Raw genomic sequence first — 15,909 nt, forward strand, 5'->3', positions numbered from 1 at the left:
ATTTGATCATCTCAATAGATGCAGAAAAGGCTTTTGAAAAAATTCAGCACCCATCATGATAAAAACCTTGCCGAAAGTAGTCATAGAGGGAACTTTCCTCAACATAATAAAGGCCATATATGACAAACCCACAGCCAACATGGTCCTCAATGCTGAAAAACTGAAACCATTTCCACTAAGATCAGGAAGAAAACAAGGTTGCCCAGTCTCACCACTCTTATTCAACATAGTTTTGGAAGTTCTAGCCACAGCAATCAGGGAAGAAAAAGAAATAAAAGGAATCCAAATCAAAAAAGAAGTAAAGCTGTCACTGTTTGCAGATGACATGATACTATACATAGAGAATACTAAAGATACTACCAGAAAACTACTAGAGCTAATCAATAAATTTGGTAAAGTAGAAGGATACAAAATTAATGCACAGAAATCTCTGGCATTCCTCTACTCTATTGATGAAAAATCTGAGCGTGAAATTAAGAAAAAAACTCCCACTTACCTTTGCAACAAAAAGAATAAAATATCTAGGAATACCCTACCTATGGAGACAAAAGACCTGTATACAGAAAATTATAAGATACTGATGAAAGAAATTAAAGATGACACAAATAGATGGAGAGATATACCATGTTCTTGGATGGGAAGAATCAACATTGTGAAAATGACTCTACTACCCAAAGCAATCTACAGATTCAATGCTATCCCTATCAAACTACCACTGGCATTTTTTTACAGAAGTAGAACAAAAAGTTTCACAATTTGTATGGAAATCCAAAAGACCCCGAATAGTCAAACAATTTTAAGAATGAAAAATGGAGCTTGAGGAATCAAGCTCCTTGACTTCAGACTATACTACAAAGCTACAGTAATCAAGACAGTATGGTACTGGAAGAAAAACAGAAATATAGATCAATGGAACAAGATAGAAAGCCCAGAGATAAACCCACACACATATGGTCACCTTATCTTTGATAAAGGAGGCCAGAATATACAGTGGAGAAAAGACAACCTCTTCAATAAGTGGTGCTGGAAAAACTGGACAGGAACATGTAAAAGTATGAAATTAGAACACTCCCTAACACCATACACAAAAATAAACTGAAAATGCATTAAAGACCTATATGTAACTGCAGTCACTATCAAACTCTTAGTGGAAAACATAGGCTGAACACTCTATGACATAAATCACAGCAAGATCCTTTTTGACTCACCTCCTAGAGAAATGGAAATAAAAACAAAATTAAACAAATGAGACCTAATGAAACCTAAAATCTTTTGCTCAGCAAAGGATACCCTAAACAAGACCAAAAGACAACCCTCAGAATGGGAGAAAAGAGTTGCAAATGAAGCAACTGACAAAGGATTAATCTCCAAAATTTATAAGCCACACATGCAGCTCAATAACAAAAAACCAAATAACTCAATCCAAAAATGGGCATAAGAACTAAATAGACATTTCTCCTAAGAAGATATACAGACTGCCAACAAACACATGAAAGAATGCTCAACATCATTAATCATTAGAGAAATGCAAATCAAAACTTCAATGAGATATCATCTCACACCCGTCAGAATGGCCATCATCAAAATATCTAGAAACAATAAATGCTGGAAAGGGTGTGGAGAAAAGGGAACACTCTTGCACTGCTAGTGGGAATGTAAATTGATACAGCCCCTATGGAGAACAGTATGGAGGGTCCTTAAAATCTACTGATATAACTACCGTATGACCCAGCAATCCCACTACTGGGCATATACCCTGAGAAAACCATAATTCAAAAAGAGTCTTGTGCCAAAATGTTCAGTGCATCTCTATTTACTATAGTCAGGACATGGAAGAAACCTAAGTGTCCATCAACAGATGACTAGATAAAGAATATGTGACACATATATACAATGAAATATTTCTCAGCCATAAAAAGAAACGAAATTGAGTTATTTGCAGTGAGGTGGTTGGATCTGGAGTCTGTCATACAGAGTGAAGTAAGTCAAAAGGAGAAAATCAAATACTGTATGCTAACACATATATATTGAATCTAAGAAAAAAAATGTTATGAATAGCCTAGGGGTAGGACAGGAATAAACTGTAGACCTACTAGAGCATGGACTTGAGGATATGTCGAGGGGGAAGGGTAAGCTGTGAAGAAAAGAGAGAGTGGCATGGACATATATACACTACCAAACGTAGGGTGCATAGCTAGTGGGAAGCATCCGCATGACACAGGGAAATCAGCTAGGTGGTTTTGTGACCACCTAGAGCGGTGGAATAGGGAGGGTTTGATGGAGGGATAGGCGAGAGGGAAAATATATGGGAACATATGTATATGTATAACTGATTCACTTTGTTGTAAAACAGAAACTAACACACAAGTAGAACAAGTATCCTCCAATAAAGATGTTATATAAATAAATAAAAATAATAACACTTGTGGTGAGGCTATGATACTTTAAAGTTGAATATTTATAAATGCTAAATTGACCACTAAATGAACAAGACCAAGTATTATATTTAATAAACCTACAAAAGACATAAAATAAAATCCTAACAATACACAATCTAAGAGAAGCAGAAAAATGGAAAGATTAAAAGGAATAGGTAATACATTTTTTTAAAATAACTGGATGATAGATTTAAACATAACCTTGTCAATAATTACATTAAATGTAAATGGTCTAAATACACAAATGTTGTTAGACTGCATGATAAATAAACTCAATTATGCTCCCTATGTCAAACACACCTTAGCTATAATAAGACAAATAGTTTAAAAGTAAAATTAATGAAAAATATACCATGCTAACATTAATCAACAATAAACTAGAATGTATTATTAGATTCAGATAATGTATATTTCATAGCAGAAATAAAAATGTGTAGTACCATAAGGATGATGGATTCAATTCATGGGGAGTATATAACAATTCTACACATTTACTTAGTAGCATTTTTACTATATAAGAATCAAAAATGAGAAGAATCACAAAGAAAAATACATAACCCCACAGATAGAGTCAAAGTTTTTTTTTTACTCTTCTCTCAATAATTGATAGAAAAGAGCACAGATATCAAAGAAGATAGAGAAGATATTAAAAATATAATCGAAAAACTTAACCCAATTGGCAAGTACAGAGCACTCTAACCAACAGTAGTAGGATACACAATCTTTTCAAGTGCACATAAAATACTTACCAAAATAAACCATATTTGGGACCATAAAATGTCTCAATACATTTAAATTGATTCCAGTCATACAGAATATATTCCCTAATCAAAATTGGAAATCAAATATAGGAAGGTCGCTAGAAAATCTCCAGATATTTGAAAGTAAATAATGCACTTCAAAATAACACATAAATCAAAGGAGAAAAAATGGAAAATAAAAAACAATTGTAAGTAAAGACTTACAAGTTGCTATTTTTTTCTACAACTAATATATAAATGCAAATAATCTACATTGTAATGAAGAAGAATGTACCTGATTTTCCGGATTATCTTAAAATTAATAAGCAGAGGTGCAGTACTGATGTCAGTGGAAACAATTTGGAGTCTAGGAATAGACTCAGACATGTATAGACAACTGATTTTGGGCCAAAATTATGAATGCAATTCAGTGGAGAAGAGAGTATTTTCAACAAATCATACAATTGGATATCCATATGTAAAAGTTATTTCTATTTACATTAGAATAATGTACAAAAATTAACCCTAAATGGATTTGAGACCTAAGTATAAAATCTGTAATTATAAATCTTCTAGAAGGAAAATTAGCAGAGAGGATTATGTGACCATGTGTTGTACAAATATTATCTATGATACCAAAAACATGATCTATTAAAAATGATAAATTTGACTTCATTAAAAATAAGGTTGTCTCCTCTTCTAAAGACATAGAAAATTGAAGAGACAATTATAGATTGGAAGAAAATATCTGAGTTTTATGTAATTCATAATACATAAATTTTATTCATAATATATACAGCTTTATAATACATAAAGCTTTCATTAATAATAATATAGAAAACAAAGAACTTTCAATACTCAAATATTAAAAATACTAAAACAACTACAGAAAATTTGGACAGACACTTCACACACACAAAATAAAAAACCTCAGAACTAATTAGTACTTGTAAAGATATGCATGCCATGAGGAAAAAAGCAAATTAAAACTGAAATGATTAATAATGAAAACATTTTAGAATGGATAAAATTTAAAAGACTGAACACACCAAACATTGGTTTGTTTATACGAGAACTAAAACTCTTGTACACTGTTAGCAGAAATGTAAAATAACACATCCACTTCAGAAAATATTGTCAAAGGCTCTTAAATAGTTAATTTATACACTCATCACATGAGCCAATTATTCCTGCTCTAGATATTTACCCAAGAAAGATGAAAGTACGAGGTTATACAAGTACATCAACATGATTATTAATTACAGCTATATTTGTAATACCTCAAAACTGGAAACAAGTTAAATGTCCACCAGGAGTTGAAAGGACAAATAAATATTTGATAGTGCATACATATAGTGGACTACACAACAATAAAAAGGAATAAAGTATTGATGCATATAACTTCATGGATGAATCTCAAAATAATTATGCTGAGTGAAAAATTCAGATAAAAGGAATTATACCTACTGTATGATTTTACTTATATGAATTTCTAGAAAATACAAGCTAACTTATACTGACAGAAAGCACATCATTACTTGCTTGGGAATGAGGGAGTTGGAGAGGGAGGGATTATAAAATGTCATGAGAAAATTTTTGAAGGTGATTGATTGATAGATAATGTTTATTATATTAATTGTGGTGATGCTTTTTTTTTAAGAGTTTTTTGATGTGGACCATATTTTTAAAGTCTTTATTGAATTTGTTACAATATTGCTTCTGTTTTAGCATGTGGGACCTTAGCTTCCCGACCAGGGATTGAACCTGCAGCCCCTGCATTGGAAGGTGAAGTTTTAACCAGTGGACTGCCAGGGAAGTTCCAGTGGCTTAACAGTATACACTTATGTCAAAACTTAAGAGACTGTGCACTTTAAATTTGTGCAGTTTATTTTTGTGTCAACCTACTTCAATAAAGCTCCCTTTTTTAAAAATCTGGGGATCAGAAGCAAAGTTAATTGGATAGTTGAGGTTGATGGACATATTAATTTGTTGGGGTTGCTATAACAAACTACTAAAGCCTGGGGGCTTAAACAACAGAAATGAATTTTTCACAGTTCTGGAGGCCAGAAGTCCAGGATCAAGATGTCAGCACGTTTTCTTTCTTCTGGGGGCTCTTTGTCTTACAGATGGCCACCTTCTTGTTGTGTCCTCACATAAATGTCCCTTTCTGCACATAAGTTGTGTGTCAAAATAACCTCTATAAGAATTTCAGTCAGGTTAGATTAGTGCCCACCCTAACAGCTTCATTTTAAATTTAACTTTACCATGTATTTAGTGGCCTTATCTCCAAATATAGTCATAATCTGAGGCACTAGGGATCATTGGTTTCAACACATGGATTTGGGGGAAACATAATTCAGCCCATAACACTGGGGTCTTGGTTTCAGTGGAAATGTATTTGAAGGTCATATCTGAATATTGAATATTTGAGTGGTAGGCTCTGATTTAGAGTTTCAAATTATTGGTGTCAGTGTGGAACTGTCAGCATAATTAAGAGTTTGATTCCATTTTAAGCTGGTTACAGCTCTTCTTCCTTCACATCTCTCCAAATATCCTCAATCCCAATCATCATATAGGTCAATGGTGCAAGGGTTGTTTCTGTGCAAGGAGCAGGACCCAAAACGTTCTTCTTATTTTCAGGTACAAAGATCATTTGAAGAATCAGGTGATAAAGCTCAGATGCCCTCACTTGAAAGACAAACTATAATCAGATATTTTTACTGCTTTCCAGGCAATTAGAATTAGTAAGCACCTACAGAAGATGTTAGCAAATCAGGAAATTGACTAGAGTAGGGGACTGAGTAGTGACAGTTGTGCCCAAATGGATTTATAATATTTTGTATTTATTGTTTTATTATTGCCTTTTTGTAATATTTATCAAAAAGAAAACTGTCTTTTGGCTATGGCAAAACATTTGAAGAGTTGTTTTTATGTACTGAACAGTGGGAAATGCAGGAATGCTTTTTCTAAGAGTAGAAAAAATAATAAGGTAAACCCTAAAATTATTCCTGCAACTATACACAGGACAAAATTTCTTGCATAAAACCAATATTTGAAATAATAAAAGTGATCCACAAATAAACCTAAGTGCCTTCCAAAATAAGGGTCAACACTCTAAGTAAAATTATTTAAATCCAAACATACAAAAATATAATATTTACAATGTCTGTCTGGCAACATTCCAAAATTACTATAAATTTAAAGAATCATCATAATTTTATTCAATACAACAAAAAATTAAAATATTATTAAAATTATAAATTTAAAAATTAAATATTATTCAAAATAAATACACCAAAAGAAGGTGAAATTAAGAAAGTATTCAAAAGAATATTAAAATTTGGCTTAGTGATATTAAGAAAATTATGACCATAATTATAAATATATTTAAATTTAAGATATATTTTTAAAAATACCAATTGAATTTGAAGAGACAATACAAATAATATCTGAAGTGAAAAATTCAATGGGTTTAGTTAACTGCATAATAAAAACTGTAGGAAAAAAAGTGAACTTGAGGCTTACCAATAGAAAGTATTTAAATTATACCTTAGATAAACAACAACTACACAGACACAGAGTCTCAGTAATCTGTGGGACAATAACAAGCAATCTAACAAATATTCATGTAAATGGATCCCTAGAAGGAGAGGCACAGTAGTACAACAAATATGTTTAAAAAATGGCCAGTATTTTTTCAAAATTGATCAATATTATGAACTCTCAAAACCAAGAAACTCAATGAATCCTTAGCAGGATAAATACATAAAAATCAACAGCAAAACACATCATAAATTGCTGAAAATCCATGATAAGATTATTTTTAAGTCACAGAAAAGAACAAATTAGTTTTAGAGGAACAAAGGCAAAATGACTGCAAATTTCTTGTCAGAAATATTATTACACAGAGTACAGTGAAATGGCATGTTTAAAGTACTAAAAAAAAAAAAAAAAAGACAGCCTAGACCACTATTTCCAGCAAAAATATCTTTCAGAAATAAAGGTGAATAAACTTATGAAACCAAGCAAAAGAAGAGAGCTAACAAACCAGAACTAGAGTAAGTGAAATAAAAATGAAAATAAATAAAAGAAGTTCTTCAAGTGCAAGAAAAAATGGGACCAGAAGGAGATTTAGATTTGCATAATGACAAGCCCCTATTAAAGGCTTTTTATCTTCATTAAAATCTTTCTTTAAAATATAATTGTTTAAAGTAAAAAATATGGTGTATTGTGGGGTTTATACCATATTAATAAATAAAATGTATGATAACAATAACGCAAGGGGTGTGTGAGTGAAATGGAATAACAATATAATAAATTAAAGGTGCATATTGTAAAACCTATAGCAGCTTCTAAAAGGTAATGGTATAACTAATAAGAAAAGAGAGAAAATAAGTGTTAAAAAGAAATACAGTACTAATCCAAAAGTAGTTAGAAAAAAAGAACTGATGAAACAAATAGAAAATAGCCAGCATAATGTTAGGTTTAAACAGAACCATTAAATTTAAATATAAAAATATTTAAATATAAAAATATATATAATTTAAATATAATTAAATTTTTAATTTAAATATAATTAATTATAATTTAGCTATGCACTTTGAATAAAAGACACAGACTGTTAGACCAGTTTTTTTTTTAAAGTAAAACATGATTCTCTCTAAAATAAACACACTTTAGATGTAAAGATATAGGTATGATAAAGTCAAAGGACAGAAAAAGAGATAAATACAAATCCATAGCACAGGACCCAAAATTCACAGACCACATAAGAAAAAATTAGAAAATGGGCAGAAAAAATGGATAGACATTTTTTCAAAGAGGAAATACAGATGGCCAAAAAGCACATGAAAAGATGCTCAACATCACTAATAATCTGGGAATTGCAAATAAAATAAAACAATGAGATATCACCTCACACCTGTCAGAATGGCTCATCAAAAAGAAAACAAATAACTAATGTTGGTGAGGATGTGGAGAAAAAGGAACTATTGTACACTGTTGGTGGGGATGTAAATTGGTGAAGCCACTGTGGAAAACAGTATAGAGCTTTGTCAAAAAACTAAAAATAGAACTACCATATGACCCAGAAATTCCACTCCTGGATATATATCTGAAAGAAATTAAAACACTAATTCCACAAGATACATGCACCCTAATGTTCATAGCAACATTATGTACTATTGCCAAAGTATGGAAGCAACCTAAGTGTGTCCATCAACAGATGAATGGATAAAGAAGTTGTGGTATTTTATATATATATATATGTGTATATATATATATATATACATACACAATGAATACTACTCAGTCATTAAAAAGAATGAAATTTTGCCATTTGCAGCAACATGGATGGGCATTTTACTAGGTTAAATAAGTCAGAAAGTGGAAGAAAAGTACTGTATGGTATCACTTAAATGTGGAATCTAAAAAATACAACAAACTAGTAAATAAAACCAAAAAAAGAAGCAGACTCATAGACATAGAGAACAAACTAGTGGTTACCAGTTGGGAGAGAAAATAAAGAGGAGCAATATAGAGGTAGGAGGAAAAAAGGGTTATTATCGGATTATACAAAATCATGCCTGTGAAACTTTTGAAAATTGTAAAGCACTATAGAATTTAAAGACTTTGTCATTCAGGGAATTCCCTGGTGGTACAGTGGTTAAGACTCAGCGCTTTAACTGATTGACCCAGGTTCGATCCCTGGTCAGGGAACTAAGATCCCACAAGCTACGTAGTGAAGCCAAAAAAGAGAAAAATCTTTCATTCAAAAAAAAAAAAAAAAAATCATTCAAAGCTAAGAATTAATATATGGCAAAAATAAAGTAATTGTTAATAGAAAATAATCAACAAATATGACATATAAAAAGGTGTGAATATTTGTAACTAAAATTCCTTTGAAGGCAAGAAGAAGTAAAGTTCCAAAGGCAAGTGGACAGGACAAAAGCTTTCATTATAATATGAAATTCACCATGTATGGTAAAATGAAAATAAAGCAAGGTATATAACAACAAAAAAAGGGTGGGGTCTGAATCTTATCTCACCAGCTGATGTTTTCCATATTTCCTACCACAGTGCTAGGATGAGGAGCAAGCAGCAAACCACACAGAGCCAGTATTGAGTGAGAGGGTCCCTTGCACTGGGCAAATCTCTGAACCATTGATACCTATTATTCTTCTTCCTAAAACAGAGATACGTTTTGTCTTAAAAGGGGAACTTAAAAAAGAGAATTAAATAAGGGATATCAAGAATTGATAAGTACTTTAAAAAGAAATGTAAGCTACCAGGATACTCTCTGTCAAGACTATTGCTAATATGACAGCAATCACTTTCATTTGCGACCAGCCAATGATGTTATACCTATTATACTAAATTGCCAAAACAAATCTAGATAATAGAAATGATACAGTTAAGATAATTGTACATATTAGGCAACTGAAGCTTAGGTTAACAAGCTCATTCAACATCACACAACTATAGAGTGTACTTGAATCAAGGATGATTTGATCCAAATTTGGGAGAGGTTAGAGTTTCTGGAAAAAGAATGAAATCTTAGAATTGATTAGTGTTCCCACTAAGATTTATTCACTAGATCTACTCTAGGCTGTCTATACCTAAGAATAGACAGAGGAACAGTAGATAAAAACTTGGGTGTCCCAGAGAGCTATAAATAACACAGGTAGATATCTCATCTAGGGACTTTTTGACTCCTAAGTCACATCTATCCTCTACATCCACACTATTATTATCATCACAAATCTGAATTGTCAGCAGTAAATCAAAGTATAGAAATCTGTAGTGGGCCTGGATTTAAATTTTCAAGTCATTACTTGTCATTTAAAACATTACTTTTGGCCTACCTGTTGGCGCAGTGGTTGAGAGTCTGCCTGCCAATGCAGGGGACACAGGTTCGTGCCCCAGTCCAGGAAGATCCCACATACCGCAGAGCAGCTAGACCCGTGAGCCATGGCCGCTGAGCCTGCGCATCCTGAACCTGTGCTCCGCAATGGGAGAGGCCACAACAGTGAGAGGCCTACATATCGCAAAGCAAACAAACAAAAAACACTATGTATTATTTTGTCCCTCATTCATTTATTTTATTATCATTATATCTGAATCCGAATTCTCTTCTGAATCCAAATCCCTATCCAAATAGGGTGGTGGATAATTTCCAATGTTAGTCATTATAGGAGCCCCATCTTCTTCTTGGAGTCTTGTTAGATGTACATATGCTTGAGTGGTCTCCAGAAAAATGAGAAAAGAAAATCCTATTTTTCCATTCAAACATTGTAATCAATGACATTTTCCTTTTTAAAGCCAGTAATGGACTCTCATATCTAGTAGCTCTCTGCTGGGATTCCAGAAAACTGAAAACCAGGGCTGAGTTTGGGAATCCTGGTACATACATTTTTGTTCTTAAAAGTATGATTTGGCCATTGGTTGTGCTCAGGACACCACCTCAGGGTGCTGCCACAGAGTGGTGTGTTGTCCTGAATGGCTGGGAAACTCAAACACTTCTACCTCTACTCCCAGTCCATGAGAAGGAAACTCTATTTTTATGAAGACGATATTTTTCTCTCTGTGTTTTCCACAGTGACATTCCCACTCTTTTTTTGTCTTGTCTCTTTTCTTTCTCTAGATCCCAGTGTTTTTCTGGTCATTTCTAATTTCTTCCTTGACACAAATATTCCCTATGGCAAGAGGACACAGTGCCTCCTACAAGCTTGGATGGGAAAGTGGGAAGGGAAAGAAAAAAAAAAAAAAAACTTTAAGAAAGCCATAGGTTAAAAAGGCCCAAAATTTCTACTACACATTGCTAAGACAGAGGATCCTATTTACAAGAAAATAAATGGAATTCTTTGCCAAGAGCACAGAAGACAAATAAATGGCCTGCAGGTTAAATGTGAACCAAAGGCAGGCTCTGTTTAATCTGCACAGTATTTTAAAGCAATAATATATCAGTTGAAAAAAAAATTAATTAGAGATACAGAATACACATATGTAAGTTAAACTTTATCTTCATTCTCCTAGGCAAGGTCAGCTAGGTCTGAGGAATGTTGGTCCTTCAGAGAAGACTAGCCTCACCAGGGGGACACAGATCTCCCCACTCCAACCTGCCTCATTCAATTGGTGTATTCCTTGGTCCACTGGTACTTAAATTGTGGCACCTGGCCAAGATTTTATGTCTATATTAAATCATGGCACACATATAAGCTACTAGTGAAAAATGTGATTCCTCAAACCTTCTAAGAACTTTTTTCCTTTTTTTTTTTTTTTTTTTGATGTGGACCATTTTTAAAGTCTTTATTGAATTTGTTACAATATTGCTTCTGTTTTATGGGTTTTCTTGGCCACAAGACATGTGAGATCTTAGCTCCCCAACCAGTGATCTATCTTGCACCTCTGCATTGGAAGGTGAAGTCTTAACCACTGAACCACCAGGGAAGTCCCAAATTTTGTTTTCTTTATTTTTAATTGCTAAAACATTTACCAAGTATTAAGGACTAACATCTGTATTAGTGTCTAGATTTTACTCCAGTTTTCACCAAATATGTTAAAGCAGCTGGCCACATGGAATTTATTTATGGGATACCAAATTACATGTGCTATAAAGGTCAGTGACTTTCTTGTTGCAGCCTTTTCTGGCACCTCAATATATAATTCAATACTCCCAAAGATTTTTGGTTCCCCTTATTTATTTTCTTCTCCTTATGTGTATTACTCAACACAAAGTATTTTGTATGAAATTAGTAAGTATTTCTGTCTCTCCCATTGTAACACATATTCTGTTAAGGCAGAATTTTTTGTCTAGTTATTGCTTTAATGTATCATTAGCATGTATAATAGCATCTAGCACACAGAATTAATTCTCAGTATATATTCATGTTGAATACCTATGTTGAATGAATTAATAAGAGGAATGGGGTTGTTACATGAACACACATAATAGTATTTTTTGAGCACTTCACCTAAACTAGGTACTATTGATATTTTAATGGCTTGTTAAATACTCATATGCAATAACACTACAATATAGGAATTATAATGAAACCTGTTTGACAGATGGGGAAACCAAGGCATAGTTAAGTTTTTACCTGAGGTCAGCAATTAAAATGTTAATTCAACCATTATGGCTTCTTCAGAATCTGCTTCCTCAGTCTCTGCCAGACATTGTCCCTTAAAATGGAGCCAACTTAAGAGGAAGAGCCTTGGATAAGAAAACACTATCATTTTAAAACCAAAACGGCTTCACAGGGACACACAGCATTCCTGTGGCTGGAGACTTCCCGAGCTTGGATGAAGCATGATGGAAAGAGGTCAAGAAGTCTCAGTCGATCTCACACACATTAGGGTGTGTACTAACAAAACAAACAAAGAGCTAGAAAATAACAGTATTGGCAAGAATGTGGAGAAGTTGGAACCATCATGCACTGTTGGTGGGAAAGTAAAATGGTGTAGCCACTTTAGAAAACAAGGTAACTCTTCCTCAAAAAATTTAAAAAGAACTTTACTGTGATCTGGCAATTTCACTTCTGGGTATATATATCCACAAGAATGAAAGCAGAGTCTTGAACAGATATTTGTACACCCATGTTTATAGCAGGATTATTCACAATAGCCAAAATGTAGAAGCAGCTCAAGTATCCATTGATGGATAAATGAATAAGCAAATTGTGTGTGTATATATATATATATATATATATATATATGTATTATTACACATGTATATATATTGCAAAAATATTGTAATATTATTACATACATATATATTGTAATAATAATGTAATATTATTCAGCCTTAAAAGGAAGGAAACTCTGACACATGCTACAACATGGATAAACCTTGAGGATATTATGATGAGTGAAATGTCAGTCATAAAAGCAAAAATACAGTATGATTCCACTAATATGAACTAGCTAAAGTAGTCAAATTCATATAAACAGAAAGTAGGATGGTGGTTGCCAGGTGCTGGTAGAAAAGGAAAATGAAGAGCTATTGTATAATGGGTGCAGTTTCAGTTTTCTAATATGAAAAGAGTTCTGGAGATGTATGGTGATGATAGTTACACAACAGTGTGAATATATGTACTTAATGTCCCTGAACTGGACACAAAATTGGTTAAGATGGTAAATTTTATGTTATGTGTATTTTAGCCACAATTTAGCAAAAGAAGTGTTAGTACCTGATTTAGGTGGCAAAACTTCCTTATATTCTGGTTTTACCTTCTATTTAAACCTCAGTGAATTGAAGATTTTTAATTGCATACATTTAACTGTATGTGCTTTCTCATTTGATCTATATTCTTACTTCTCACTTCCCAAGGAATGATGAAGCAAATGTCTTATGGGCACAGTGCCTGCTACAATCCAAGGATCAGTGACCCAAAAATGCCTTGGGAAATGACAATAATTTAAAATTTCTTAGGAAATCATAATGATAAACATATATATAGGAAGGTGTAATCATTATTTCTCAATTTGTGAACACACCCTACCTAAAAAAATAGGGCCACCCTGCTTCCCATCAACTGCACAACAAAGGTGAATGTAAGGAGCCATGACCAGTGAGTCTTTCTCAGTTTAAAAGGAGAAGTCATGGGGAAGAAATAATTTCAAAAAGGCTACATTCCTCATTAGTCTTGGTGAAGATTTGTGTGAACAACCTTGAAGTGAAAGCAGGAATAGGAGGAAGAAAGGAAGGAACTCAGAGAGCCTTTCACAGCATTTCTGAGATAAAAGGTAAAGGCCAGGAAGAATCTGGGACTCTACTGGCCTCCTGCTATTAGGATGCTAATCTTATCTGAATTTGAACCTATGAATCACCCAAGAATTAAATTGGGCTCAGGATGGGTATCAGCCCTCTTGTTCCCAAAGGAAACAGTCTGTCAAGCTCTTTCAGAGTTCAATAAATTGGGGTGTATCAGAGAAGAATGACCTCTGATTTTCAGGAGGCTAACAGAAAAATCATGACACCAGTCTCCCAGGTCATCCTTTAGCATTTCTTGTAAAGCAGGTCTAGTAATGGTGAGCTCCTTCATCTTTGGTTTATCTGAGAAAGTTTTTATTTTTCCCTCATTTTTGAAAGACATTTTTGTCTGACAATTATTTTTCTTTCAGCACTTTAAATATATCATTCTACTACCTTCTTGCCTGTAAGGTTTGTGATGAGAAATCCACTGATAATTTTATGGGAGCTCCCTGGTACATGATGAGTCAATTTTATCATGCTGCTTTCAAGATCTTCTACTTGTTTTTGACTTTTGATCATCTGATTCTAATGTGTTTTGGTGTGGGTCTCTTTGGACACATCTTAGTTAGAATCCAGTGAAATTTTTGAATTTGGATGTCCATTTCCTTCTTCAGATATGGAAAATTTCAGCCACATTTCTTCAAGTAGATTATCTGCCTCTTCACTTCTCATTTCTGCTACTCCCATAATGTGTATATTGGTTTACTTGATGATTTTTCATAAGTACCTTAGGCTTTCTTCATTTTTTCTTTTTCTTTTTCCTTTTACTTTGTGCTCCTGTTACTGGAGAATTTCAAATAACTTATCTTTGAGTTTGCTGATTCTTTCTTCTCTTTCAAGTCTACCGTTAAACCCCTTGAATGAATTTCTTTATTCAGTTATTGTATTCTTTAGCTTCAGAATTTGTTTGGTTATTTTTAATAGTTTCTATCTGTTGATATTCTCATTATATTCATACATCATTTTCCTGATGTTATTTAGTTTTCAATCTGTGTTTGAGTTTCTTTAAGACAGTTATTTTGAATTATTTATCAGGTAATTTATAGATTTCCTTTTTTCTAGAGTCAGTTTATAGAGATTTATTTTGTTCCTTTGATTGGGCCACGTTTCCTTGTTTCTTTGTACGCATCATTTTCTTTCCCTCAGGATTTGGGCATTTGAAAAAACGATCATTTCTCTCACTTTTTCTGGGTTGGGTTTGGATAAGAGAAGACCTTCACCAATAAGCCTCACTAGAAACTCTAGGGGCCACACAACCTCTTGTGTGGTTGGGTTTTCTTTGGGCTTATGTATATAATTTCCCAGTTAGAGGAGACTACTGGTTTCTTTTTCAAGGTCATAATCTCTTCCTCCCTTTGGTGTCTGTCTGCAGTACTGCAGGTTCTTCAGTGCTGAACTTTCCTTTATTCTCAAAGACCCTCAAGCATCCAAAGTATGCTGTTTCCCTGTCAGTTCTCCAAGTCAAATAAGACAGAAAACAGTCCCTTGGGAGTGTCCCCAAAAGGCATAACATTAGATATATGTTCCACTCTTCTATTTCACATCTGGGAGAGAATCTGATTTATGAGGGGCGCATTTTCTTCCTATTTTACTGAGGTGTCTCAGCTTGGGGTATGTGACATTTCCTTGAAATTCTTACCCATTTCAATGTACAATAGCTCTTCTTAACTTTGCACTTGCCTGGAGTATTATGGCTTCTTAACTGATTTCTAGAGATGTCATAAAGTCTTTCTGGTCTCAATAGCTGCAGTTAGCAACTTACATAAATGACCAGAGTACAAGATGCAATTCATGGCAAATTGGTTCCTAATGGACCACCAGTGGTATGGCGGTCATAGCATTTAAATTCTGCTTTTTGCCTGTGTGTGTTCTCCTGACATCTGTTTAAAAGAATAAAGCAGGATAATTTTGTAATGAAAAGGACATTATATTCAAATAGTTATTTAATCATACATAGCCATGTGACAAACCCACTCAC

General features: G+C 33.4%; 1 pseudogene; it reads left to right on the top strand.

Moving 5' to 3' along the window:
- LOC131760314 (caspase-13-like) overlaps positions 1–5,917 on the top strand; it is a 35,802-nt pseudogene extending 29,885 nt beyond the window's left edge.
- The last annotated feature ends 9,992 nt before the right edge of the window (positions 5,918–15,909 follow it).

Source organism: Kogia breviceps, chromosome 7, assembly GCF_026419965.1.
Source record: "Kogia breviceps isolate mKogBre1 chromosome 7, mKogBre1 haplotype 1, whole genome shotgun sequence".
NCBI classification, from domain to species: domain Eukaryota; kingdom Metazoa; phylum Chordata; class Mammalia; order Artiodactyla; family Physeteridae; genus Kogia; species Kogia breviceps.